The sequence below is a fragment of the Tachyglossus aculeatus genome, unplaced genomic scaffold (assembly GCF_015852505.1).
Source record: "Tachyglossus aculeatus isolate mTacAcu1 unplaced genomic scaffold, mTacAcu1.pri scaffold_129_arrow_ctg1, whole genome shotgun sequence".
Taxonomy (NCBI): Eukaryota; Metazoa; Chordata; class Mammalia; order Monotremata; family Tachyglossidae; genus Tachyglossus; species Tachyglossus aculeatus.
Genome location: NW_024044857.1, coordinates 601,762 through 629,296, shown reverse-complemented (window position 1 = coordinate 629,296; position 27,535 = coordinate 601,762). Strand labels below are relative to the sequence as shown.

General features: G+C 49.6%; 1 pseudogene; it reads right to left on the bottom strand.

Annotated features, from left to right (window-relative positions):
• Nucleotides 1-2,530: 2,530 nt before the first annotated feature.
• On the bottom strand, nucleotides 2,531-27,535 carry LOC119922866 (annotated as a pseudogene).

Genomic DNA, 27,535 nt, shown 5'->3' with positions numbered 1-27,535 from the left:
GCCGCGCTGTTCCTCCTGGTCTACCTGGCGGCCCTGAAGGGGAATCTCCTCATCGTCACCGTCACCGTCCTCGACCGACGCCTCCAGCGCCTCCACACCCCCATGTACTTCTTCCTCAGGAACCTGTCCCTGATCGACCTCGGCCTCATCTCCGTCATCGTCCCCAAGTCCATCCACACTTCTTGACCAATAATAACTCCATCGCCTTCTAGGCTCCTTCGCTCAGCTCTTTCTGTGGATCTTCTTTTTGGGTTATGAGTATTTCGCCCTCACGGTGATGTCCTACTACCGCTACACCACCATCTGCCTCCCCCTGCGCTACGAGGTCATCATGGATCGAGGGGCCTGTGGGAAGATGGCCGCCGCCTCCTGGCTCGGCGGAGGACTGATTATGGCCTTGTTTTCAGCTTCGACCTTCTCCATGACCTTCTGTGGATGCAACGTCATCCCCCAGTTCTTCTGTGACGTCCCCGCTCTGCTGAAGATCTCCTGCTCCAAGGGCCACGTCGCCACAGACGTAAGCATGACCATAGGGGTAGTGGCTGCCGTCGTATTTTTCGTGTTCATCGCCGTCTCGTAAATCCGCATTTTCTGGGCCGTGCTGAGGATGCCGGTCGCGGAGGGTCGGCCCAAAGCCTTCACCACCTGCTTTCCCCATCTCGCCGTCATCATTGCTTTTCTCTCTACCGAGTCTTCCACCTATCTCAAACCGCCATCGGACTCCCCCTCGACGCTGGATCTGCTGCCGTCCACGTTCCACACCATGGTGCCCCCCATCCCCAACCCCCTCATCTACAGCCTGAGGAATAAAGATGTGAAGTCTGCCCTGGGGAGAGTCGTAAAGGGTTCAGTCTCCCAGCTCCCTCTCTGGCATAAAATGTGGTGCCAATGATCCCAGCCGTTGTCAGAGGGATTGTCCACGGATTTGTCCAGATTTACAGCCGTCCTTTGGCTCTAAAGACAGAGTCCCGATAGGGTAGGTTTTCAGATGCGTGCTGCTGTGGCTGAGAAGGCCCTTCTTCATGAGCAGCATGGCTTCATGAGAAGGAGCGTGGCTATGAGAAGCAGCGTGGCTCATTGGAAAGAGCGCAGGCTTTGGAGTCAGAGGTCGTGGGTTCAAATCCAGGCTCTGCCAATTGTCAGCTGTGTGACTTTGGGCAAGTCACTTCACTTCTCTGAGCCTCAGTTACCTCATCTGTAAAATGGGGATTAGGACTGTGAGCTCCCCGTGGGACAACCGGATCACTTTGTATCCTCCCCAGCGTTTAGAACAGTGCTTTGCACATAGTAAGCGCTTAATAAATGCCATCATTATTATTATTATTATGAGCAGGATTTAGAGATCTTTCCTCGATCCCTGTTAGATTTGCATGGGAGAAATGCAAGGTACCCAATAAGCACTCAATAAATACGATGGATTTAAAGAATGAATAATTATTTCTTCCTGATCCACTCGTTTCCTAGCAACCACCTGCACATGACAGTCCCCGCAGATGCTTAAAAATGAACACCCTTATTCTGAATCCCAATCAACCATTCAGGAGTATTTATTGAGTGGTTACTCTGTGCAGAGCCCTATGCTAAACGCATGGAAAACTATGATAGAGTTAGTAGACATGAACCCTACTCTCAAAGAATTACAATCTAGTGGTAGGTGGACTTAAACATTAAAATAAAATGCAGATGGGGAAAAGCAATACAGTACAATGATACGTATATAAGAACCGTGAGGGAGATTGTCAGTCCAAGCGCTTAGGGTGACAGGGAAGTACTGATGTGGTAGTTGGTGGTATGGGAGGGGCAGACAAAAGGGAGTGTGTGGGAAAGAAACGTCAGGTAATCAAAGAGATGAAAATAAGTCACCGTGAGCAGATTAAATTGAGAGTAGTAAAGTGTGGTTGTTGGGATGCAGTGGGGGAGGCAGAGGATGAATTGTGGAGAAAGAACCGATGATCCGAACCTTCTGCACATGGGAATGGATAGCCAGTGAGAATTTCACGAAGGTGGAGAGAGATATATGGAGTCCGATGTTTTAGAAACAATGATCCAAACAACAGGGCTTGGTATGAACTGGAGAGGTGAGAAACTGGTGACAGGGTGGTCGGCGAGGAGGCCGATGCAGTAGTCGAGAGGGGAGACGACCTGTGTTTGCACCAGCATAAAGTCAGTTTGGATGCAGAAGGAAGGGTAGATTATGGAGATGCTGTGGGGGAGGAATTGGGAGGGGAGAGAGAAAGAGAGAGAGAGAGGTTGGGAGGAAATCAATCAACCAGTCAACGAAGAAGGGGACCCAAAACTGAACCTTGAGGGACTCCCAGGGTTACAGGATGGAAGGCCAAGGAGGACCCAGCCAGCAAAGTTGGAGAAGAACTGGGGGAGAGCTGAGGATTCTTTTCCACTTTCCTAATAATAATAATAACAATAATAATGATAATAATAATAATGATAATGATGGCATTTGTTAAGAGCTCAGAACAGTGCCTGTCACATAGTAAGTGCTTAACAAATACCATCATTATTAATATTATTATTACGAGTTTCCTTTCAGGTCCACCTGTGGAGTGATCATTAGTTCGTTGACGTCATTCTAGGAAGGAGTCCCAGATTGGGAACCCCATGGGAATGGGCAGTTAGGTTGTGAGGGCCGGGACCACAGGGAGACCACGATCCCGGCCTTCCGAGATTCCCGGACGGTCAGCCGTCTCAGCGGAGCCCCGGGCCCGTCCTCCCACGGGGAATCCCCCAGGAAATAACCCGGCCATCGTCTGAGGGGACGGTGTAGCCAGCCAGGGAGCCAAGATGGGGAGGGAGGATCCTGACAGCTCTCACCCCTCGCCCAGACCTTCCTGTCACCGCCACCCTCGTCCAGGACCGACGAGATGAAGTGAGCCTCTCTCTCAGCAGAGTTCGATGTTCCCCAGCCCAGGACGGGCCCAGTGACTCCGGAAAGAAGCAGGGGAAAGGCGAGGGGCAGGGAAGGGAAATTTCAGTATCAACCCAGTAAATAACAGGAATTTTCCTTTTCTTGCTTAATGATAGTAATTGTGGTGTTTGTTAAGTGCTTACTGTGAGCCAAACACCATACGCAATGCTGGAGTAGATATGATATAATCGGATTGGACAGTGTCCCCGTCCTACATGGAGCTCATCGTCTTAAACCTCATTTTACAGATGAGGGAACCAAGGAAACAAAAGTTCAGTGACTTGCCTGAGGTTGCTCAGCAGGTAAGTGGCAGAGCTGGGATTAAGACCAAGGTCCCCTAGTCTCCCAGGACCATCCTCTTTCATTCATATTCATTCAATCGTATTTATTGAGCTCTTATTGTGTGCAGAGTACTGTACTAAGCGCTTGAGAAGTACAAGTTGGCAACATATAGAGACGGTCCCTACCCAACAACGGGCTCACCGTCTAGAAGGGGGAGACAGACAACAAAACAAAACGTGTGGGCAGGTGTCAAGTCGTCAGAACAAATAGAAATAAAGCTAGATGCACATCATTAACAAAATTAATAGAATAGTAAATATGTACAAGTAAAATAAATAGAGTAATAAATTTGTACAAACATATATACAGGTACTGTGGGGAGGGGAAGGAGGCACGGTGGGGGGATGGGGAGGCGGAGCGGAAAAAAGGGTCTCAGTCTGGGAATGCTTCTTGTAGGAGGTGAGCTCTCAGTAGGGCTTTGAAGGGAGGAAGACAGCTACCTTGGCAGATGTGTAGAACGAGAGCATTCCAGGGCAGGGGGAGGACGTGGGCCGGTGGTCGATGGCGGGACAGGAGAGAACGAGATACGGTGAGGCGTTTAGCAGCAGAGGAGTGAAGGGTGAGGGATGGGCTGTAGAAGGAGAGAAGGGAGTTGAGGTAGGAGGGGGCGAGGTGATGGAGAGCCTTGAAGCCGAGGGTGAGGAGTTTTTGCCTGATTCGTAGGTTGACAGGCAGCCACTGGAGATTTTTGAGGAGAGGAGTAACATGCCCAGAGAGTTTCTGCACAGAGATAATACGGGCAGCAAGGTGAAGTATAGACTGATGTGGGGAGAGACAGGAGGATGAGAGATCAGAGAGGAGGCTGATACAGTAATCCAGTCGGGATAGGATGAGTGATTGAACCACCAAGGTAGCGGTTTGGATGGAGAGGAAAGGGCAGATCTTGGCAATGTTGCGGAGATGAGACCGACAGGTTTTGGTGATGGATTGGATGTGAGGGATGAACAAGAGAGCGGAGTCGAGGATGACACCAAAGTTGCGGGCTTGTGAGACAGGAAGGATGGTAGTGCCGTCTACAGTGACGGGAAAGTCAGGTTTGGACTGAATATAAGGAGTTCAGTCGTGGACATATTGAGTTTTAGATGGCGGGCAGACATCCAGATGGAGATGTCCTGAAGGCAGGAGGAGACACGAGACTGAAGGGAGGGAGAGAGAGCAGGATCAGAGATGTAGAATTGGGTGTCATCAGCGTAGAGATGATAGTTGAAGTCGTTGGAGTGAATGAGTTCATCAAGGGAGTGAGTGTAGATAGAGAACAGAACGGGACCAGGAACTGACCCTTGAGGAACCCCTACAGTAGGGGGATGGGACGGGGAGGGAGGTGGATGGGAGGGGAAGGAGGAGCCCGCAAAGGAGACTGAGAATGAATGGTCAGAGAGATAAGAGGAGAACCAGGAGAGGACCGAGTCTGTAAAGCCAAGGTTGGATAGCGTGTTGAGGAGAAGGGGGTGGTCCACAGTGTCGAAGACAGTTGAGAGGTCGAAGAGGATTAGGATAGAGTGGGGGCCGTTGTATTTGGGAAGAAGGAGGTCATTGGTGAACTTTGAGAGGGCGGTTTCGGTGGAGTGTAGGGTACGGAAACCAGATTGGAGGGGGTCAAGGAGAGAGCTGGCGTTAAGGAATTCGAGGCAGTGGGTGTAGACGATTCTTTCTAGGAGTTTGGAAAGGAAGGATAGGAGTGAGATAGGGCGATAACTAGAAGGGGAGGTGGGGTCAAGAAAGGTTTTTTTTAATGACAGGGGAGACGTGGGCATGTTTGAAAGCAGAGGGAAAGGAACCGGTGGAGAGTGAGCAGTTGAAGATGTAAGTTAAGGAGGCGAAGATGGAAGGGGCGAGAGATTTGATAAGATGAAATGGAATGGGGTTTGAAGCACAAGTGGATGGAGTAGCCAGTCGCCTGCTTCGTCCCTATAGTCGTCTTGTACATGTACGACTTCTGGGCCGTGCTGAAGATGCCAGCTGCCGAGGGCCAGGCCAAAGCCTTCTCCACCTCGGCGTCATCACTCTCTTCATCATGACTTGTTTCTGTGCTTACTTGAAACCTCCATCAGGTTTCCCCTCGACGCTGGGCCTGCTGGTGTCCGTGTTCTACGCCATAGTTCCCCCTGCCCTGAACCCCCTCATCTACAGCCTGAGGAACTTGGACATGAAGGTCGCCATCGGGAGAGTCATACAGGGGAGATTTTTCCACCCTTTTCTCTGAAAAAAAAAACCCAGTCTCACTGTGTTGATATTGGCATCACTCACCTCACTAAGACACACCACTGAGGGGTACATGTGAACAGTTGTCTTTTCTGGCTAAAATGAGGCTTTCTCAGAATCCGGAAGGATGTCTGATAAGATCAGTGTGTGACGGACAATCCTGTCTCAGAGGGCATTGCGCTGGGGTCCATACAAGCTAACAGGTTGGACCAAGTTAATATCCCACAAAGGGCTCAATCTTCCTCCCCATTTTACAAAAGAGGGAAGAAACCACAGAAAAGTGAAGTGACTTGTCCAAGGTCCCACAGTAAACAAATGGTGGAGCCGGGATCATCACACAGGTCATTCTGACTCCCAGGCCTGACCTCTATCCACTTGTCCACGCTGTTTCTCTTGGGTAAGTCATTTAACCTTCATAATTAACAAAAGTATTTTTTGCTTCCCAGACCATTGAAACTCTCAAAAATCTATCAGTCTCACGTGATGTGGAAAAAGTCCCTCCTTGTGTTGCATTCCTTAATATCGATGTCTTCTTCTGAATAAAGTTTATCTGTCCAACTTGTTACTTTTATTTTCTGAGAGTGAACGTGTTATCAGTGCTGTGACTTGTGAAGCGAAGTAGTGTGATCTAGTGAAAACAGCATGGGCCTAAGAGCCCATTCATTCAGTCAATCGTTTTATCCATTCAATTCAATCATATTTATTGAGCGCTTACTATGTGCAGAGCACTGTACTAAGCGCTTGGGAAGTACAAGTCGGCAACGTATAGAGACGGTTCCCTACCCAACAACGGGCTCACAAGTCTAGAAGGGGAAGACAGACAAAAAACCAAAACAAAACATGTAGAGTGTCAAAATCGTCAGAATAAAGCGTTTATTATGTGCCAGGTACTGTACTAAGCACTGGGATAGATACAAGGCAATTGGGTGGATAATAATAATAATAATGATAGCATTTGTTAAGCGCTTACTATGTGCAAAGCACTGTTCTAAGTGCTGGGGAGGAGACAAGGTGATCCAGTTGTCCCACGTGGGGCTCACAGTCTTAATCCCCATTTTACAGATGAGTTAACTGGGGCACAGAGAAGTGAAGTGACTTCCCCAGATTTGCCCAAAGTCACACAGCTGACAAGTGGCGGAGCCGGGATTAGAACCCATGACCTCCGACTCCTAAGCCCGTGCTCTTTCCACTGAGCCACGCTGGATCACAGTCCCTGTCCAACATAATAATAATAACTATTATTATTAGTATGGTAGGTTAAGCGCTTAGTATGTGCAAGGGACTGTAATAAGCGCTGGGATGGACGCAAGCAAATCGAGTTGGACACAGTCAATGTCCTACAAGGGGCTCACAGTCTTAATCCCCATTGTCCAGAACAGGTAACTGAGGCACAGAGAAGTGAGGTAACTTGCCCAAGGTCACACAGCAAAGTGGCTAGAGCCGGGATTAGAACTCAGGTCCTTCTGACTCCCAGGCTCTACGTTCTATCTACTAGATCACATTGCTCCCCTCACCCCTTAGGAGTCCCGAGGCATGAGCGCTTACTGTGTGCAGAGCACCGTCAGAGCACCTGGGTAGACTGTAAACTCATCCAAACTGCCAAAGCTGTGCCACAGTACCAAAACCTAGCAGGCGGCTGCCCGGTAGCCATGATTGGGCAGTGGATGATGATGATGATGATAATAATAATAATAATAATAATAGCATTTGTTATGCTCTTATTATGTGCCCGCCACTGTACTAAGCACTGGGGTGGATACAAGCCAATCAAGATGGAGGGGCTTGTGATGGGTGGGGTCATTGCAGTGGACAGTGCCCCCCTTCTGCAATCCCATTGCTCGGTCTGAACCCCAACATAGTTCCCGAGTGTAAGCATCTCCCCAGACCGGCTCCGACTCTTCCATCTGCTTTCTTGTCTTTCCCTGTCCCTCCACCCCCCTCCACCAAAGTCACTCTCTCTGGGGCAGCGTGGGTCTGAGGGGCCCTGACCTCCATCTCCCCTTGGTCTTCTGGATGGGGCAGGTCACGAAGTCTCCAAAAAGCTGGCTACCACAATTGGAGTACAAGATGTGCTCAATAAATTGCGGTGATGGACTACTGGATGGATGAATGGATACATGGTTGGATGAGAGGAGATGGATCTGAGCAGTTGGATGAGATCTGTATCCATCTTTTACTCCTCTTCTTCCAGCGGTCGTATGTGCACCTTATTCTCCACCTCTTCAAAGCTTTACTAAAGGACGTGTCCTCCAAGAGGCCTTCCCTGATTAAGCCCTCTTTTCCTTTTCTTCCACTCCCTTCTGCGTCGCCCTGACTTGCCTCTTTATTCATCCCCCTGCCTTGCCTCTTTATTCATCCCCCTGCCAGCCCCACATCAGTTATGCCCATACTCGTAATTTATTCACATTAATGCCTGCTCCCACTCAAGACTGTAAGCTCACTGAGGGCAGAGAATTGTTATACTATACTATCCCTAGTGCTTAGTACAATGCTCTGCAGACAATAAGCACTCAGTAAATACAATTGACTGACTCCTACGTTATTTTTATTAATCATCATTATCATCAGTCAAATGTATTTACTGAGCACTTACTATATGCAGAGCACTCTACTAAAATCTTGGGAGAGTGTGATACAACAAAATCAGCCAGCATGTTCCCTGTCCATAACAGAGTAGCAGTCTAGAGAATGCAGCGTGGTTCAGTGGAAATAACACGGTCTTGGGAGTCAGAGGTCATTGGTTCTAATCCCGGCTCTGCTACTTGTCAGCTGTGTGACTTTGGGCAAGCCACTTAATTTCTCTGTGCCTCAATGACCACATCTGTAAAATGGGGATTAAGACTGTGAGCCCCACGTGGGACAACCTGATCACCTTGTATCCTCTCCAGCGCTTAGAACAGTGCATGACACATGGTAAGTGCTTAACAAATGCCCTTATTATTATTATCAGAAGACCATCTAATAAAATATTTGGTCAGCACACTGGATAAAATCACCCAGACCTGGGATAGTTGGGAGGCTGAACTGTCTCGGATATTAGATCGGGATTCCACAGGTGAATGGCTATCCCTCCTACCCCCAATACTTTAGGGAAAACCAAAGCAATACAGGGAATCATTGTGGTCCATCCATCCGGATTCTAATCCCGGCTCTGCCACTAGTCTTCTGTGTGACCTTGGGCAAGTCCCTTCACTTCTCTGGGCCTCATCTGTAAAATGGGGATTGAGACTGTAAGCCCCACGTGGGACAGGGGACGCCGTCCAACCCGATTTGCTTGTATCCACCCCAGTGCTTAGTACAGTGCCTGGCACAAAGAAAGCGCTTACCAAACACCATAATAATAGTAATAATAACTATTATTATTATCAATGCACCTGGAAGGTACCCTAGGAAGCAATTACAGAGCCCTCTAAATATGCTGTTGCAAGATTCTGCAGGGGGTTGCTGCATCTAACCCAGGAAGTATACATTCATGGGCTCCTGATCATAATCATAATTAGTTATCATAATTATAATTATCAGCATTATCATTATAGTCTTTATTAGCAGTTTACATGCAAAAGGTTGTAACAAGTGCCGAGTAGAAACAAAGTGATTAGCTTAGAATAAGTCCCTGACTGTAAGAGGCTCAGAATATGAGAAAGTATGCATCAAATTATTATGTTACAGAAAGGTCCAGAGAGGTTAAGTTGGTCATCCAAGGTCACACAGCTGGTTAGTGGCAGGGTTAGCGTTAGAACTCGTGTCATGGCTCCCGGATGCCTGATCAATCCCCTCTAGACTGTAAACTTCTTGTGGACAGGAAACATGCCTACCAAATCTTTCCTTTATTTTCCCCTCCAAACCCTGTCCTCCCTTTGATTTTCCCATCACCATAGATGACCCACCATTCTTCCTGTCTCACAAGCCTATAACCTTGGCACTACGCTCGACTCGTCTCCCTCACTCAACCCACAAATTCAATCCTTCACAAAATCCTGTCGGTCCCACCTTCACAACATCACTAAAATCTGCCCTTTCCTCTCCATCTGAACTGCTACCACGTTAATCCAATCCCTTATTCCATTCCACCTTGATTACTTTATCAGCCTCCTTACTGATCTCCCATGCATCCTGTCTCTCTCCACTCTAGTCCATACTTCATTGTGCTACCCGGATCATTTTTCCATAAAAACATTCAGTCCATGTTTCCCCACTCCTCGAGAGCCTCCAGGGTTTGCCCATCCACCTTTGCATAAAATGGAAACTCCTCACCCCTGGATTTAAAGCCCTCAATAACTTGCCCCCTCCTATCTCACCTCGCTACCCTCCTACTACAACCCAGACAGCACGCTTTGGTCCTGTAGTAAATATGATTGATTAACTGAAGGATTGCATATCAGCACGAGGAAACGGACATTTCGGCCTATAGAGGAGTCTGGGGGGAATCTCCTTTTTAAGACCGTCCACAGAGCAGCTTTCAGATCCGGGTTCCTCAGGCTGTAGATGAGGGGGTTCGGGGCCGGGGGCACCACCGCGAAGAACACGGACATCAGCAGGTCGAACACCAAGGAAGAGTGTGAGGGAGGCTTGGTGACGCCGATGAGATGGGGCAGGCAGGTGAAGAAGACTTTGGTCCGGCCCTCGGCGTCCGGCACCCTCAGAAAGGCCCGGAAGATGTGCACGTACAAGGCAACGATGGAAATGGATCTTACGGCAGCTATGGTTAGCGCAAAGGTCATGCTCACGTTGATGGCAGAGTGGTCTTCAGAGCAGGTGATCTTCAGCAGGGAGGGGACGTCACAGAAGAAATGCTGGACAAAGTTGGACCAGCAGAAGGACAAGGAGAAGGTCGAAGCTGAAAACAAGACCCCGAACAGCTTCTGCTGAGCCAGGAGGTGGCCACCATCTTCCCATAAGCCCCTGGTTTCATGACGTCCTCGTAGCGCAGGGGGAGACAGATGGCGACGTAGCGGTCGTAGGACAGCGCCATGAGGATGAAAAACTCCAAGGCAGGAAACAGGGCCACCAGGAAGAGCGGAGAGGCATAGCTCAAGGAGATGGATCGGCAGTTAGTCAAGGAGATGGTGACGGATTTGGGGACCGTGACGGAGATGTAGCATAGGTCGATGAGGGCCAGGTTCCTGAGGAAGATGAACATGGGGGTGTGGAGGCGCAGATCGAGGACGATGATGACGATGAGGAGATTCCCCGTCAGGGTCGCCAGGTAGACCAGGAGGAACCATCGACCAGCTGCAGCTCCCGGACCCTCGAGAATCCCAGCAGGAGAAATTCCCTCACCGTAGAAATGTTGGACATTTCTGGAGGATGATGTCGACTCCCTGCACAGGAAGAGGGAAGAATTAAAATTTACAGACCTTGATGGCATCGATAAAGGAATCAAAATTGATTCCCCCAGGAGGAAATCAATCATTTGTACGTACTGAGCACCTACAAAGTTCAAACGTATCAGTACAAATGATCCCTGCTGCCAAGGAATTCCAAGCTCACAGTCTCGTAGGAGTGGAATAGTGTAGTGGAAAAGGCACAGTCTTTGGAGTCGGACGACTTGGGTTCTAAGTCTGGCTCTGCCAATTGCCTGCTGTGTGACCTTGGGCAGCATATTTAACTTCTTTGAGTTTCAGATTCCTCATCTTTAAAATGGAAACCCAAGGCCTGCTGACCCAGCTGCTGAAACTGTGAGCCCCTTGCGGGGTAGAGGCCGTGTCCTACCTGACTACTTTTCATCCTCTGCATCCTTTGGACTGGGCTGGTCTCCTCTTTCTCCTCGGATTCCTGGGTTCCGTCAGCCATACAGGGACGGCCAGGAGCCCTCAGCCACTCTCCGCTCTCCCACTCACCTGCTCTCCAGGTGGGCCCCGTTCCCGAAGATAAAGCAGTCGCTGCTCTGAGGGGGATACCTGGAGGACCGGTTTGGGCCCCTGTGGAGGAATCCTGTGGGCCAGGCGACGCGAGAACCCTCTGGAGATAGGAACCTTTACACTCCCAACTGTAGCAACGGTCCTGGCCCGTGATGTTCCCATGGCAACAACAGCATCTTCTTCTACATAAGTATACCCGTATCTAGAGAGAGAGAGACAGGGAGATAGTGGTTATGCTTCTGAATAGGAGAAGCAGCATGATTTAGTGGAAAGAACCCGGGCATGAGAGTCCCAGCCCTCCCGAATTCTTCCCGGATGACCTTGGCCAAGTCACTTCACTTCTCTAGGACTCATTTTCCTCAGCTGTAAAATGGAGAAGCAATAACAGTTCTCCTTCCTACATAGATTGTGACCCTCATGTGGGACAGGGATTGTGTGCAACTTGCTTGATTTGTATCTATTCCAATGCCAAGACCAGTGCTTGACACGAAGTAAGCGCTTAACAAATACCATATCAAAAAGAGAATATATCTTCATATCCTCACTGGGGGAGTACGATTGGTTACTCAGAATAAACAAAGGAGAATCAGAACCCTCAGTACAGAGGTAGGGAGTGACAGATTGGCAAGCTTAATTAGTGTCTGGAGACCTTCCTTCGTTCATTCAATCGTATTTATTGAAAGCTTACTATGTGCAGAGCACTGTACTAAGCTCTTGGAAAGTACAATTCAGTAACAAATAGAGACAATACCTTCCCACAATGGGCTCCCAGTCTAGAAGGGGGGAGAGAAGCATCAAAACAAGTAAACAGGCAGTCAAATGTGGGGAAAAGTTTCCATGATTGTGTCCCTTCTCCCTTGTCACCCTCCGATTTTCTGATTTTCGTAACCATCAAGAGTGATCTTAAAATTCATGGAATTACAGTTATCATCACTAGTAGTATCGACATTTTCATTGTTGAATTTATGAAGAATTTACTTGCAAAAGACTTCCATGTGCTGGAGTAGAAACAAGCGAATCAGATCGGACAAGTTTCCTGACCCACGGGGGCTCAGATTGTAAGAGAAAGAGAGAGTACATATTGAACCCCGATTTTACAGAGAGACCCAGAGAGGTTATGTAGTTGAACCAAGATGATACAGCTAGCCGGTGGCAGAACCGGGCAAACATTTCTAGTGTCCTGCTCATTCCACTAAACCATGATGTCGCCCAAACAATCACTTGTCAGTCAGTGATTCATTCATTCATGCAATCATATTTATTGAATGCTTACTGTGTGCAGAGCACTATACTAAGCGCTTGTAAAGTACCATTCAAAATAAAGAGAGACAATCCCTCCCCACACCGGGCTTACAGTCACACCCAGTTTATCAGCCTCTGTCCCAGACATTGATAAATCCTCAAGCACTGGACTTCCTCTTTGGACAGCTCTTTATATGGCTACCCCCACGGTCAGAACCCTGATGAGGAATGGGATAGTCAGCAAAAGGAAACAGACATTTTGTCCCTTAGAGGAGGGAGGAGGAATCTCCCCTTTAGAACTCTCCTCAGGGCGGCCTTCATGTCACGGTTCCTCAGGCTGTAGATGACGGGGTTCAGGGTGGGTGGCATCATGGTATAGGACATGGACACCAGCAGGTCCAGGGTCGAGGGGGAGTCTGACACGGGCTTGAGGTAGGCGACGTTTCCGGTCAAGAGGAAGACGATGATGGCAGCGAGGTCAGGCAGGCAGGTGGAGAAGGCTTTGGCCTGGCTCTCGGCGGCTGGCATCCTTATCACGGCCTGGAATATGTGCACTTAGGAGACGACGATGGAGACGAAGCAGACGACAACTAAAGCTACCCCACTGGTGACGCTCACATCGATGACGATGTGGTCCTCAGAGCAGGAGATCTTCAGCAGGGATGGGTCGTCACAGAAGAACTGCTGGATGATGTTGGACCCATAGAAGCTCAGGAAGAAAGTCGAAGCTGAATGCAAGACCCCGAACGTCACCCCGGTGAGCCAGGAGGAGGCTGCCATCTTTCCACAGGCCATGTTGGTCATGATGAGCTCATAGCGCAGGGGATAGTAGATGGCGGTGTAGCGGTCATAGGACATCGCCGTGAGGACGACCAACTATAAAGTGGCCAAAAGTGAACACCAGGAAGACCGGGGCGTCACAGCCCAGGAGGGAAATGGCTCTTCAATCGGTCAGGGAGATGACGGGAGACTTGGGGGTGGTGATGGAAATATAGCAGAGGTCGAGGACGGACAGGTTCCTGAGGAAGAAGTACATGGGGATGTGGAGGCGTCGGTCGAGGGCGGTGACGGCGACGATGAGGAGATTCCCCATCCGGGCCGCCAGGAAGACCAGGAGGAACGGCACGGCATGGACCAGCTGCAGCTCCCAGATCTCCGAGAAACCCAGCAGGAGGAATTCCTTCACCGTGGAGACGTTGGGCATTTTGGGGAAACAGCATTGACTTTCTGCATGTGATGAGGGAAGAGCCAAAGTTAGAGTCCATTGATGGGATGAGTGAAGGAATTGACAGGACACTTGCTGGTGATTCTCTTTGGGGAGGAAAGAGTTTAAGAATTAAAAATGATCTATAAGTTCACAGTGGAGACACTGAACATTTCTGGGGAATGATGTCGACTCCCTGCCAGGAAGAGGGAAGACTTCAATTCAGAGACATTGATGTGGAGGTGAAGGAATAGGACTAAGTCAATCAGTTCTATTTATTGAGTACCTACAGAGGATGTGGTATTAATGCATTTAATCACTGCCCCCAGGGAGCTTCCATTCTCTTGGAAGCACCAAGCTTCGAACTGTGTAGATGCAGGGTGCTATTGGGAAGAACACAGGCATGGGAGTCAGAGGACCTGGGTTCTAATCCCAACTCTACCAGTTCTCTGCTGCATAGCCATGGGAAAGTGACTTAATTTCTCTACACCTCAGTTTTCTCAATAGTAAAATGAGGATTCAATATCTGTTTTCCCTTCTACTTAGTTTGTGAATCCCTTGTGGGACACAGACTGTGTTCTTTCTACCAGATTGTCCTGAATATCCCAGCACTTAGAACTTTGCTTGGAACACAGTATGCTCTTAGTGAGTATCAAGATAATTATTTTGGTTAAGGAGCCCGAAACTACAATGAATAGCAGATAGCAGAGTTCAGACAACATAAAGATATGTTCATGACTGCTGTGAAATTTTTTCGGTGGTTTTAAAGTCAAATGAGAAGTGCCATCACACATAAATTCATCCATTTAGTGGAGAAAGAATGGACCTGGTAGACAGTAGTACCTGGATTCTAATCCTGTCTTCGCTCCTTGTCTGCTGTGTGACCTGGGGCCAGTCACTTACCGTCTCTATGCCTCGGTTACCGCTTCTGAAAAATGGGGTTTACAATTGTGAGCACCCTATGAGGCACGGACTATGTCCAACCTGATGAGCCTGTATCCACCCCAGTGCTTAGTACAGTACCTGTCACAGAATGAGCACTTAAAAATACCATAAAACAAACAACAACAACAACAACAAAAAACCGCGTATACTCCAAACTGATTCCATTTGCTCACATATATGCATTCACACTTGAATACACACAAACACAAGCATACCTCATCATTCATTTAGTCCTTTCCTAAAGCATCCCTCAGCCTGCATCTCTTCTCTCCTCAACCTCCTCTCTTGACAAATTGTGTCTTTTCACAAGCAACGAAAACTCACAATCGGCTTGAAGGCTATCCGCCCTATGACTGCACTTCACCCCCTTTCCATCGTTCAACTCGTCTTCTCAGCTCTCAAAGCAACTTTCTAGTTGTTATGCAAGATCGACTCTCCCATTTCCATCCTAGCCTGCAACTTCCTCTCTTATCAGCTCAAAATCAGAGAGAGCACAGTTCTTTCCGAATTATGAGCACGGCTAAAATCCCCCCTTCCTCCAACCAGCTACCCCGATTAATTTCCCAGCCCTTTAATTCCCTTCACCTAACTCAAGTGTGAATCAACTCAAATCCGTCCTCATTTAGTGGAAAAAGCATGGGCCCAGGAGTTCTCTTAACTGTGAGCTCCTTGAGGGGAGCATACACATCTACCAGCTCTGTTCCATTGCATTCTCCCAAGCAGACTTGGGTCCTAAACCTGATTCTGCCCCTTTGCTGCTGTGGGACCTTGGGCAAGTGGCTTCACTTCTCTGGGCCTCAGTTTCTTCATTTGTAAAATGGCATGCAATAGTTGTATATTCATCTTTTCATTCATTTTTTTTCCTTCTAGAAGGGGCAGGGAATGTGTCTGTTATGATGTTATAAAGTGGATAGAGCACTTCTCCTCTGCCTTCAAATATGCCCACGTTTCCCCCATTCTAAAAAGATCCTCTCTTGACCCCACTGCCCCTTAAAATTGTCACCCTATATCCCTCCTACCATTCCTTTCCAAACTCCTAAAGTGAGTCCTCTGCACTCGCTGCCTCGAATTCATCAACTCCAACTCTCTCCTGGACCCCGCTTCTGTCCCCTCCAGTCCACCAAAACTGCCCTCTCAAAGGTCACCAATGACCTCCTTCTTGCCAACTTCAATGGCTCCTACTCCATCCTAATCCTCCTCGACTTCTCAGCTACCTTCGGCACTGTGGACCACCCCCTTCTCCTCAACACACTATCCAACCTTGGCTTCACTGACTCCATCCTCTCCTTGTTCTCCTCCTATCTCTCTGGCCGTTCATTCTCGGTCTCCTTCGAAGGAGACCTCCTCCTCCCCTTCCCACCCCCTAACTGTAGGGGTTCCTCAAGGGTCAGTTCTCTGTCCCCGTTGCTCCCCGTGGTTTCGGGGACAACTCTCGGGTTCTTACCCTCTCTGGGTCTTCGGACATCTCCGGACGCGGCCCGCGCGTTCATACCAGGAAGAGTCAGCCAGAGGTTCAAAGCTTGGTTGCCGTTTATTTGCTATCAGCGGTTACATGGTTGAAAGAGAGAGAGAGAGAGAGAGAGAGAGAGAGAGAGAGAGAGAGAGAGAGAGAGAGAGAGAGAGAGAGGCGAGATAGAGAGAGGGAGAGAGCGGGCCCGTACGTGCCCCCCCTTTGTCTTGTTCGTCTCTTATACCCCCCGTTGCCCGGGGGCAGGGTTTTCTCGGGGGATGGCGTATCGAGGCTTTGACCGCCCTCCAGCCACTAGCCTAACAACAGCTCTGTCCAGTCACGAAGGGTTTGCTCTGGCTCGCCCCCAGCCACCCGTTGCCAACCATCGCTGGCTGCGGATATGGCCTTGAGGTTGCATCCGAGCCTTGCAGGTGTAAGCTTGTTTTTCTTGCTCTGGTCTCTTTATCTCCTGTTGTTGAGTCTGTCTGGCCTTGAGCCGTTGGGTACGGTTTGTGTGCACATACTGTCTGTCTCATCGCCTTCCCCCGCTCCCTACATGTCCCCCTCCCGTTATGGCGGGGACCGCTAAGGGCGTCCGTGCAATGGGAGCATCTCTACCTTAATCTCGCGGACCACCCGGGCAACAATGGAGCAAAAGAGACGAAGGAGGCACGGGAGGCACATGAGCAAAAGCAGAACCCCCCTTTGATCCTTCCGAGGCCCATGGCCACCGGGAGGATCACATACGACCCTCCTCGGGATAACAAAGGTCTTCCGCAAAGCCGGCGCCTAAAGTAAAGGATAAGGAAAAGACAAAAATCCAGGCAAAAAGAAAAGATAGAAAAATCCAACAGAAAAATTCAAGCACAACTGAGCACACACAACAATCCAGGCACAACTGAGCACACACAACAATCCCCCTCCTCAGCGAAACACAGCGTCCAGACGGCGCTGCATGTCCGTGACTCCAGTTTTGGACAGGCGTGTGGTCGGGGTTTGTAGAAGCATCAGGGTAGATGAAGCACATCAGAGGCAGGCCTTCAGGAGCTGAAAAGCACAGCACAGCAAAAAACCAAACCAGCGGCAAGACGCACAAATAAGCAACCAGACAAAATCTCACAGGACCGAGGCCCATCCGGTAGAAGTTCGACGCAGCCGTAAAGCTGGGACAGTGGGTGGCTCGGAATCTTGAGAGTCAGCAGAAACCGATGGGGGAGTACAATCAGGAGGCGAAGCATCAAAAACGGCTGGCTTCACCTGGGAGTGATGGATCCATGAGGGGCGCTCAGCAACACGAACTGCAGAAAAGGAAGACAAGAGAACCTGGTAGGGCCCCTCCCAGGATGGCTTAAGTGAAGCGTTGCCGACCATGCGCTTAACCCAAACCCAATCTCCAGCGATGAACGGATGCAGATGATCGGTGAGAGGGGTGTGCTGACGGAGGATTCCAGCAGCCTGCAGCTCAGCTAGAATTCCCTGGAGAGACAGAACATAGGCTAGCAGGGCATCATCGCCCTGGTATGGTGCATGTAAAGAACATTCAATTCCAAGTGGTCGATTCATTCATTCAATCGTATTTATTGAGCGCTTACTGTGTGCAGATCACTGTACTAAGCGCTTGGGAAGTCCAAGTTGGCAACATATAGAGACAGGTCGATAAATTTCAGATAGAACAGACTCAGTAAAATGTGATCCTTGATCAGAATCAATAACAGCAGGTGGCCCAAACCTGGGAATGACTTCCCACTAGAGACATTTCAGCACCGTAAGAGCAGTTGCTCGGGAGGAAGGGAAAGCCTCCATCCACCTAGTCGGGTGATCAAAAATGACTAGTAAATATCGGAAACGACCAGCCCTCGGAAGAGTCACAAAATCAACCTGCAAACCCTCAGAAGGGGAATAGACCCAAGGGCGTCCCCCCCAAGGGAACCCGATGACCAGGGTGAGCATTGAAGCTCTGGCAAGTAGCACAACTGGCTGTGACACGTTTGGCAACAGGATGGATACCTGGGGCAAACCAAACTCGAAGAACTGTGGCTGCCAAGGCATCTGCACCAAAGTGAGTCTCCTGGTGAAGACCCAAACTGGTCGCAGTGCAGCAGCAGGCAAAATAGGGCATCCATCAGGGACCCAAAAGAGTCCGTCCCGTTCTAGTGCCCCATATTGCCGAGGCCACTCAGCTCTTTCCTTATCAGTAATCAGGGAGGGCAACAGAGTGCCAGGCATAGACGTGGGGGCCAGGGTCATAACAGGAGCTACACATACAAGGGGGGCATGCTGAGTTGCCCAACGAGAGGCCTTGTCGGCTCGGCGATTGCCCAAACTCGGGGAATCACTTCCTCGGGTGTGGGCATGCACATGCACGACGGCCACCTCGGCTGGGAGCAAGAGGAGTAATAGGCACTCTATACAATCCCCATTAGCAACCTGACGACCCGCTGAAGTGAGGAACCCACGACTCTGCCACAGGGCACCTGTAGCGTGACAGACCCCAAAAGCATACTTAGAGTCTGTATAGATGGTCACACGCTTCCCTTTACCGAGTAATAATGCCCGTGTAAGGGCTTCAAGCTCAGCTGCCTGCGCACTGCAAGAAGCTGGGAGTGAGCCGGTCCACAGCACAGTGGTTAGCGTAGCAACAGCAGCGCCGGTGAGGTGCACCCCTTGGTCCATAAAGGAGGAGCCATCTGTAAACAAAGTTAGATCAGAAGAGGACAAAGGCTCATCGCGAAGGTCAGATCGAGGAGCGACAGTTTCCCGAACTACTTCGTCACAATCGTGAATTTGGTCAGTCATGGGAGAGGACTCAAGCAGGGTAGCTGGAGTCAAGGAGCCACAGCGCTCCACATATACCTGTGGATTTTCCAATAAAGCAACTTTATATTTAGTCAGGCGTGCCACAGATAAGGCTTGGGTGGCTGACCAACGAAGGAGGCGCACAACTTCATGCGGAGTCCGAACAACAACGGGATGTCCCAAGAGGATATCCTGAGACTTTTCAAGCAGCATTACCACCGCATCTATGCAGCGGATACAAGGTGCTTGACCTAGAATGACAGGATCAAGAACACCTGAATAATAGGCTACTGGTCGATAGTGAGGACCGAGAGTTTGGCACAAAACACCTGAGGCCACTCCATGGCGTTCTTGAATGTACAAATAGAACGGCTTACTTTAGTCAGGGAGTCCCAGGGCAGGGGCTGAACTCAGGCATGATTTTAGTGTCTGAAAGGCTTCTACAGCCTCGGGAGTCCAGTCCAGGGGCTCTGGGGAAGTCATTTTTAGGAGCTCAAAAAGCAGCCTGGTTAACAACCCTATTTCTGGAATCCAAGCTCGACAAAACCCAGCCGCACCAAGAAAACCTCTCAGGGCCCCCTTAGTAGTGGGGCGAGGCATGCATTGAATAAGGCTTGCTCGCTTGGGGGCGAATGCTCTTTCTCCCGCCCGCAACATGAACGCAAGATATTTTACCTGGGGCTGACACCACTGCAGTTTCTCGCAACTAAGTTTAAGACCAAGCTGATGCAAACAAGCTAGGACCTGGAGGGAACCTGACTGACACAGATCCTCCGTGTCCCCAGCAATAAGGATATCATCCAATACTGGAACATACTGATCCCTTCGGGTAATTTGAGGGGAGATAAGGGCTCTGCACAATTCTCTCGAAAAGATAGGGAGTGGACAAAACCCTGGGGAAGTCTCGTCCAGGTTAGTTGACGACCTTCCCAGGTAAAGGCAAAAAAGGTACTGGCTCTCACAGGACACCGGGATAGTAAAGAAAGCACCAGTTAGATCAATACAAGTAAAACAGGTTGCTTCGGGACTCACGGAGCTAACTACTGCCGTAGGACTAGGAACCACAGCATGCATAGGCAAAACGTAAGAGTTAATTGCACGCAAGTCCTAGACTAACCGATAAGACAGAGGGGAGCCCGGTTTTCGCACAGGCAACACAAGAGTATTACAGGAAGATCGACATTCGACTAAAATTCCCTCGTGTCTCTTCTCTTTCTCCTTCACACACACTTACTCTAACCTTCATACACATACAATTTCCTTCAGAGGCAATCTCTCCACCCATCATTCGCCCCTATGGGACACCTGCTTCGCAGGGTGTAGATGCCTGAACAGACAATTTCCTTCAACTGCAATTGCTTCACCTTCTCTTTTATTTCTCTCCTTCTTCCTTTATACACATACAATTCTTTTAACCATCGTCTCTTCTCTCTCACTAAGACGAGTGAAAAAGTCATCAGAGGTTTCCCTTTCCCTCTGGATCATCCCGTGGAAGGATTCCCAATTAGTAGGTTTCCGGCCCAATTCTTGGATGGCAGCTAGGAGAGTCTGCTGCCCTTGAAAGGCTGCATGGAGGATACCGTGTATAAGGAAGTCCACGTCCTTTAGCTCTCCCGGGTGGGAGTCTTCATAGGCCGTCATCTGTTCCCCAATAACGTCCCACCGCTCCTCCGTGATCCCGGAACCAAATATCCACGGGGAGGTCATAGTCATCTTCCCTATAAATTCCGTTATTGTTTTCAGCTCAATCTTTACCCCCTTACTTCTCAATATCTTGTAACAGTGCCGGGTGTACAATTCCTTATCTTCTGGCTTATATATGGGCAACGATCGTGCCGTCCCCATCTTCCCGCCTGACCTTTAGCTACCTGGCCTACGGGGCACTCTCCCTGGTCTTCCCAAATGGGGGTATCCGAGTCCACGTTGGGCGCCACTCGTTGCTCCCCGTGGTTTCGGGGGCAACTCTCGGATTCTTACCCTCTCCGGGTCTTCGGACATCTCCGGACACGGCCCGCGCGTTCACACCAGGAAGAGTCAGCCAGAGGTTCAAAGCTTGGTTGCCGTTTATTTGCTATCAGCGGTTACATGGTTGAAAGAGAGAGAGAGAGCGAGAGAGAGAGAGCGAGAGAGAGAGAGTGAGATAGAGAGAGGGAGAGAGAGAGGGAGAGAGGCGAGAGAGAGCGAGAGAGCGGGCGAGAGAGCGGGCGCGCCGCCCCCCCCCCTTGCCTTGTTCGTCTCTTATACCCTCCGTTGCCCGGGGGCAGGGTTTTCTCGGGGGATGGTGTATCGAGGCTTTGCCATGTAGCACACACCGCCCTCCAGCCACTAGCCTAACAACAGCTCTGTCCAGTCACGAAGCGTTTGCTCTGGCTCGCCCCCAGCCACCCGTTGCCAACCATCGCTGGCTGCGGATATGGCCTTGAGGTTGCCTCCGAGCCTTGCAGGTGCAAGCTTGTTTTTCTTACCCTGGTCTCTTTATCTCCTGTTGTTGAGTCTGTTCGGCCTTGAGCCGTTGGGTACGGTTTGTGTGCACATACTGCCTGTCTCATCGCCTTCCCCCGCTCCCTACGTGTCCCCTTCTGTTCTCCATCTATACTCACACCGTTGGCGAACTCATTCGCTCCCACGGCTTCAACTATCATCTCTACGCTGATGACACCCAAATCTACATCTCTGCCGCTGCTCTCTCTCCCTCCCTCCAGGCTCGTATCTCCTCCTGTCTTCAGGACATCTTCAGCTGGATGTCCGCCCACCACCTAAAACTCAGCATGCCCAAGACTGAGCCCCTTATCTTCTTTCCCAAACCCTGCCCTCTCCCTGACTTTCCCATCACTGTGGACGGCACTACCATCCTTCCCGTCTTATAAGCCCACAACCTTGGTGCCCTCCTTGACTCCACTCTCTCATTCACCCCACACATTTAATCTGTGACCAAAACCTGCCGGTCTCACCTTCACAACATTGCCAAGATCCGCCTTTCCCCTCCATCCAAACCACAACCTTATCCCGACTGGATAACCACTGCCTAACCCGACTAGATTACTGCATCGGCCTACTTTCTGATCTCCCATCGTCCTATCTCCTCCTACTTCAGTCTATAGTTCACTCTGCTGCCCGGATTATCGTCCTATAGAAACGCTCTGGGCATGTCACTCCCTCCTCAAAAATCTCCAGTGGTTGCCTATCAACCTTCGCATGAAGCAAAAACTCCTCACTATTGTTTTCAAAGCTCTCCATCCCCTTGCACCCTCCTACCTCACCTCCCTTCTCTCCTTCTCCAGCCCAGCCTGAACACTCTGCTCCACTGCCGCTGCTAACCTCCTCACTCGGCCTCGTTCTCGCCTGTCCCACCATCGACCCCTGGCCGACGTCCTACCTCTGGCCTGGAATGCCCTCCCTCCTCACAGCCGCCAAACTATCTCTCTTCCCCTGTTCAAAGCCCTACTGAGATATCATCTCCTCCAGGAGGCCTTCCCAGACTAGTTCCCCCTCTTCCTCTGCCCTTCCTCCCCTCCCTGTGCTCTACTCCCTTCCCTTCCCCATAGCACTTGTGTATATTTGTGCATGTTTATTATTCGATTGATTTTATTAATGTTGTGTACATATATCATTGTATTTATTTTGATGCTATTGATGCCTGTCTACTTGTTCTGTTTTATGGTCTGTCTCCCCCTTCTAGACAGTGATGCCGTTGTTGGGTAGGGATTGTCTCTGTCTGTTGCCTAATTGTACTTTCCAAGAGCTTAATACAGTGCTCTGCACACAGTAAGCACTCAATAATACGATTGAATGAATGAATTAGAACCCAGGTCCTCTTGACTCCCGGGCCCGTGCTCTTTCCACTAAGCGACACTGCTTCTAATTTAGAGAAGTTGTACTCTGCCCCTGGTCATTCCAGTTCCCTATTGAAATTTCCCTCACCTTTCCCCTGTTCCTCTCCGGACTCACCGGGCCCATCCTGGGCTGGGAAGCATCGACCTCTGCTAATAGAGAGGATCACTCCAATGACCAGTGTCGTCCTGGACGCTGGTGGCAGTGACAGGAAGGTCTACTGGAGGGGTGAGAGCTGTCAGTATCCTTCCTCCCTCTCTCGGCTCTCCGGCTGACTGCTCCGTCCCCTCAGATGACGGCCAGGTTATTTCCTGGGGGATTCCCCATGGGAGAACGGGCCCGGGGTTCTGCTGAGACAGCTGACTATCCGGGAACAGCGGGAGGCCGGGATCATGGTCTCCCTGTGGTCCTGGTCCTCACAACCTAAATAACTACCCGTTCCCGTTTGGTTCCCACTCTGGGACTCCTTCCTTTGACAACATCAACAGACTAATCATCATTCCCTTTCTGTGATTGATTGATTCATTCATTCAATCATATTTATTGAGTGCTTACTGTGTGCAGAGCACTGTACTAAGCTCTGGGAAAGTTCAATTCGGAAACAGAGAGAGACAATTCCTACACAACGATGGGTTCGGAGTCTAGGAGGGGGAGCCAGACAACAAAACAAAACAAGTAGACAGGTGTCAATATCATCCAAACAGATAAATATAATTATAGATATATATACATCATTAATACAGTAAATAGATTAATAATAGCGTTCTGGTTAAGCTCTGAGGTTTGGAGCTCCATCCCAAGCCAGGGATTGGGACGATCTGAAATCTGCAGCAATCCAAGTTAGACATTCCCCTCTAGACTCTAGGCTCATCGTGGGCAAGAAATGTGGCTACCAACTCTGTTAAATTGTTATATCGTACTCTCCCAAGTGCATACTACCAAGGTCTGCACATAGTAAGCACTCAATAAAAAAGATCGATTGATTGATGTGCATTATCTTCCCCTACTGAATTTCTATCTGCATTTTCCGTCCCTCCGAAGCTCACCATCTCGCCGTGCCTCGTTCCCAACTCCCCCGACTCAAACCCCTACCTTGTCACCTTTCCCTCCCTTGCAATTCTCTCTCCCTTCATATCCACCAGATCACAGGGCTTCCCATCTTCCAAACTCCTTCCTGAAACTCTATTAAATCCACGGGAACTTCCCTGATTTTTTTTTTCATAATGGTACGTGGTAAGTGTTCACTATTGTCCAGGGACCGTTCTAAGCACTGAAGTATCCACAAGCTAGTCAGGTTGGACACAATCCCTGTCGCACATAGGACTTCCAGTCTTAATTCCCATTTTACAGATGGGGTAGTTGAGGCAAGAAGTGAAATGACTTGCCCAAGGTCACATGGCAGACAAATGGAATTAGAACCCAGGTCCTCTGACTCCCAGGTCCGTACTCTATCAACTGAGCTATGCTGCTTCTCTGTGATTCCCTGTTTCAAGGTGTTGAATTGTCTTGGCCTGGGCCTGTGTAAATAGCCTCCTCCCCATCCTTAATAATAATGATAACAATAATAATCATTGTGGTATTTGATAAGCGTTTATTATGTGCCGGGCACTGTACAAGCACTGGGGTGGATACAAGCAAATTCGGTCAGACAAGTCCCTGTCCCACATGGGCTCACAATCTCAACCCCCATTTTACAGCTGAGGGAACTGAGGCCCAGAGAAGTGAAGAGACTTGCCCAAGGTCACATGGCAGACAAGTAGCAGAACTGGGATTAGAATCTGCGACCTCTGACTCCCAAGCCCGTGCTCTGGATAGATGAATGGTTGGAAGGAAGGAAAGATGGATTGATTAGAGAGGGTGGGTTTAAGACAGATGGAGCTGCAGTCATCCTTTCTTCCCTTCTCCCATACCACCTCCCATTTTCCAACTTTCATTCCCACCCCCAGAGTCATGCTAGAGCATATTGTTATATTTTCATAATCATTACAAATAATGATATCGTTATCGTATTTATTAAGAAGTTGTGTGCCTAAATTGTTCCACTTGCTGGTGTAGAAACAAAAGGATCAGTTCAGATACAATTTCTGTCCCACAGGGGCTTAGAGTGTAAGAGGAAGAGAGACTCCTGAGAAGCAGCATGGCTCAGTGGAAAGAGTACGGGCTTTGGAGTCAGAGGCCATGGGTTCAAATCCCACCTCCACCAGTTGTCAGCTGTGTGACTTTGGACAAGGCACTTAACTTCTCTGTGCCTCAGTGACCTCATCTGTAAAATGGGGATAAAGACTGTGAGCCCCCCGAGGGACAACCTGACAACCTTGTAACCTCCCCAACGCTTAGAACAGAGTTTTGCACATAGTAAGCGCTTAGTAAATGCTATCATCATCATTATTATTACCTTAGGGATGTTAAGTCACTGCCCCAAGGTCACAAAGAGGTCAGTAGCAGAGCTGGCATCGGAACTCAAGTTTCAATCAATCAATCAATCATATTTATTGAGCATTTACTCTGGGCCCAGCACAGTACTAAGCACTTGGAAACGTTCAATATAACCGAGTTGGTAGACACATTACCTGCCCACGATGATCTTATAGTCTAGAACGATTCCCATTCCTTTAGACCATGATAAAATTTTAAAAATATGGTATTTGTTAAGCACTTGCTATGTGCCAAGCACTGTTCTAAGGACAGTGGAGTAGACACGAGGTCATCGGGTTGTCCCACGTGGGGTTCACAGTCTTAATCCCCATTTTACAGATGAGGTAACTGAGGAACGGAAAGTTAAGTGGCTCACCCAAGGTCACACAGAAGAAAAGTGGCAGAGCAGGGCTTAGAACCACCCCCAAACAGGATTTACTGTTTGAGGAAGTACTAAGCACTTGGGTAAATTCAGTTTACCGGAGGTGTTAAACGCATTCCCTGCCCCCAGTGAGCTACAGTCTACAGGGACTTACCTTCCTTCCTTTAACCATGATGCCTCCCCAAAACTGGATTGTCAGTCCTACTTCAGTCTTAGCCACCTCCTTTCCAGACTTTGACAATTCATCAAGGTCCAGGGTTTTCTGTGAACCCTGTAGGACAGCTAAGTATCTGGCTAGGTCCAAGGGCAATTCCTTGGTTAAGTGGTGGGGTGAGATAATTTACATAAGGACGGAGACATTTTGTCCCAGAGCGGGGGCCGGGTGAGTGACCCTTTTAGGATCCTGCCCATGGCAGCCTTCATGTCCCGGTTCCTCAGGCTGTAGATGAGGGGGTTCAGGGCGGGGGGCACCACAGAGTAGAACACGGACACCAGCAGATCCACGATCGAGGAGGAGTCCGAGGGCGGCTTGAGGTAGGCAAATACCGCCGCTAAGATGAAAACAGTGACGACGGCGAGGTGGGGTAGGCAGGTGGAGAAGGCTTTGGCACGGCCCTCGGCGGACGGCATCCTCAGTACGGCCTGGAAGATGCGCACGTACGAGACGATGATGAGAATGAAGCAGGTGACGGCTAACACTATCCCAATCAATCAGTCAATCAATCAATCGTATTTATTGAGCGCTTACTATGTGCAGAGCACTGTACTAAGCGCTTGGGAAGTACAAATTGGCAACACATAGAGACAGTCCCTACCCAACAGTGGGCTCACAGTCTAAAAGGGGGAGACAGAGAACAGAACCAAACATACCAACAAAATAAAATAAGTAGGATAGAAATGTACAAGTAAGATAAATAAATAAATAAATAAATAAATAGAGTAATAAATATGTACAACCATACATACATATATACAGGTGCTGTGGGGAAGGGAAGGAGGTAAGATGGGGGGATGGAGAGGGGGACGAGGGGGAGAGGAAGGAAGGGGCTCAGTCTGGGAAGGCCTCCTGGAGGAGGTGAGCTCTCAGCAGGGCCTTGAAGGGAGGAAGAGAGCTAGCTTGGCGGAGGGGCAGAGGGAGGGCATTCCAGGCCCGGGGGATGACGTGGGCCGGGGGTCGATGGCGGGAGAGGCGAGAACGAGGTACAGTGAGGAGATTAGCAGTGGGGGAGCGGAGGTTGTGGGCTGGGCAGTAGATGGAGAGAAGGGAGGTGAGGTAGGAGGGGGCGAGGTGATGGACAGCCTTGAAGCCCAGGGTGAGGAGTTTCTGCCTGATGCGCAGATTGATTGGTAGCCACTGGAGATTTTTGAGGAGGGGAGTAATATGCCCCGAGCGTTCTGGACAAAGATAATCCGGGCAGCAGCATGAAGTATGGATTGAAGTGGAGAGAGACACGAGGATGGGAGATCAGAGAGAAGGCTGGTGCAGTAGTCCAGACGGGATAGGATGAGAGCTTGAATGAGCAGGGTAGCAGTTTGGATGGAGAGGAAAGGGCGGATCTTGGCAATGTTGCGGAGCTGAGACCGGCAGGTTTTGGTGACGGCTTGGATGTGAGGGGTGAATGAGAGAGCGGAGTCGAGGATGACACCAAGGTTGCGGGCTTGTGAGACGGGAAGGATGGTAGTGTCGTCAACAGAGATGGGAAAGTCAGGGAGAGGACAAGGTTTGGGAGGGAAGACAAGGAGCTCAGTCTTCGACATGTCAGCGGTGACACTCACGTCGACGGCGACGTGGTCCTTGGAGCAGGATATCTTCAGCAGGGAGGGGATGTCACAGAAAAACTGCTGGATGGACGATGTTGGATCCACAGAAGGATAGGGAGAACGTCCCAGCTGAACACATTACTGCAAACAGGCCCCCACTGACCCACGAGGAGGCCGCCAT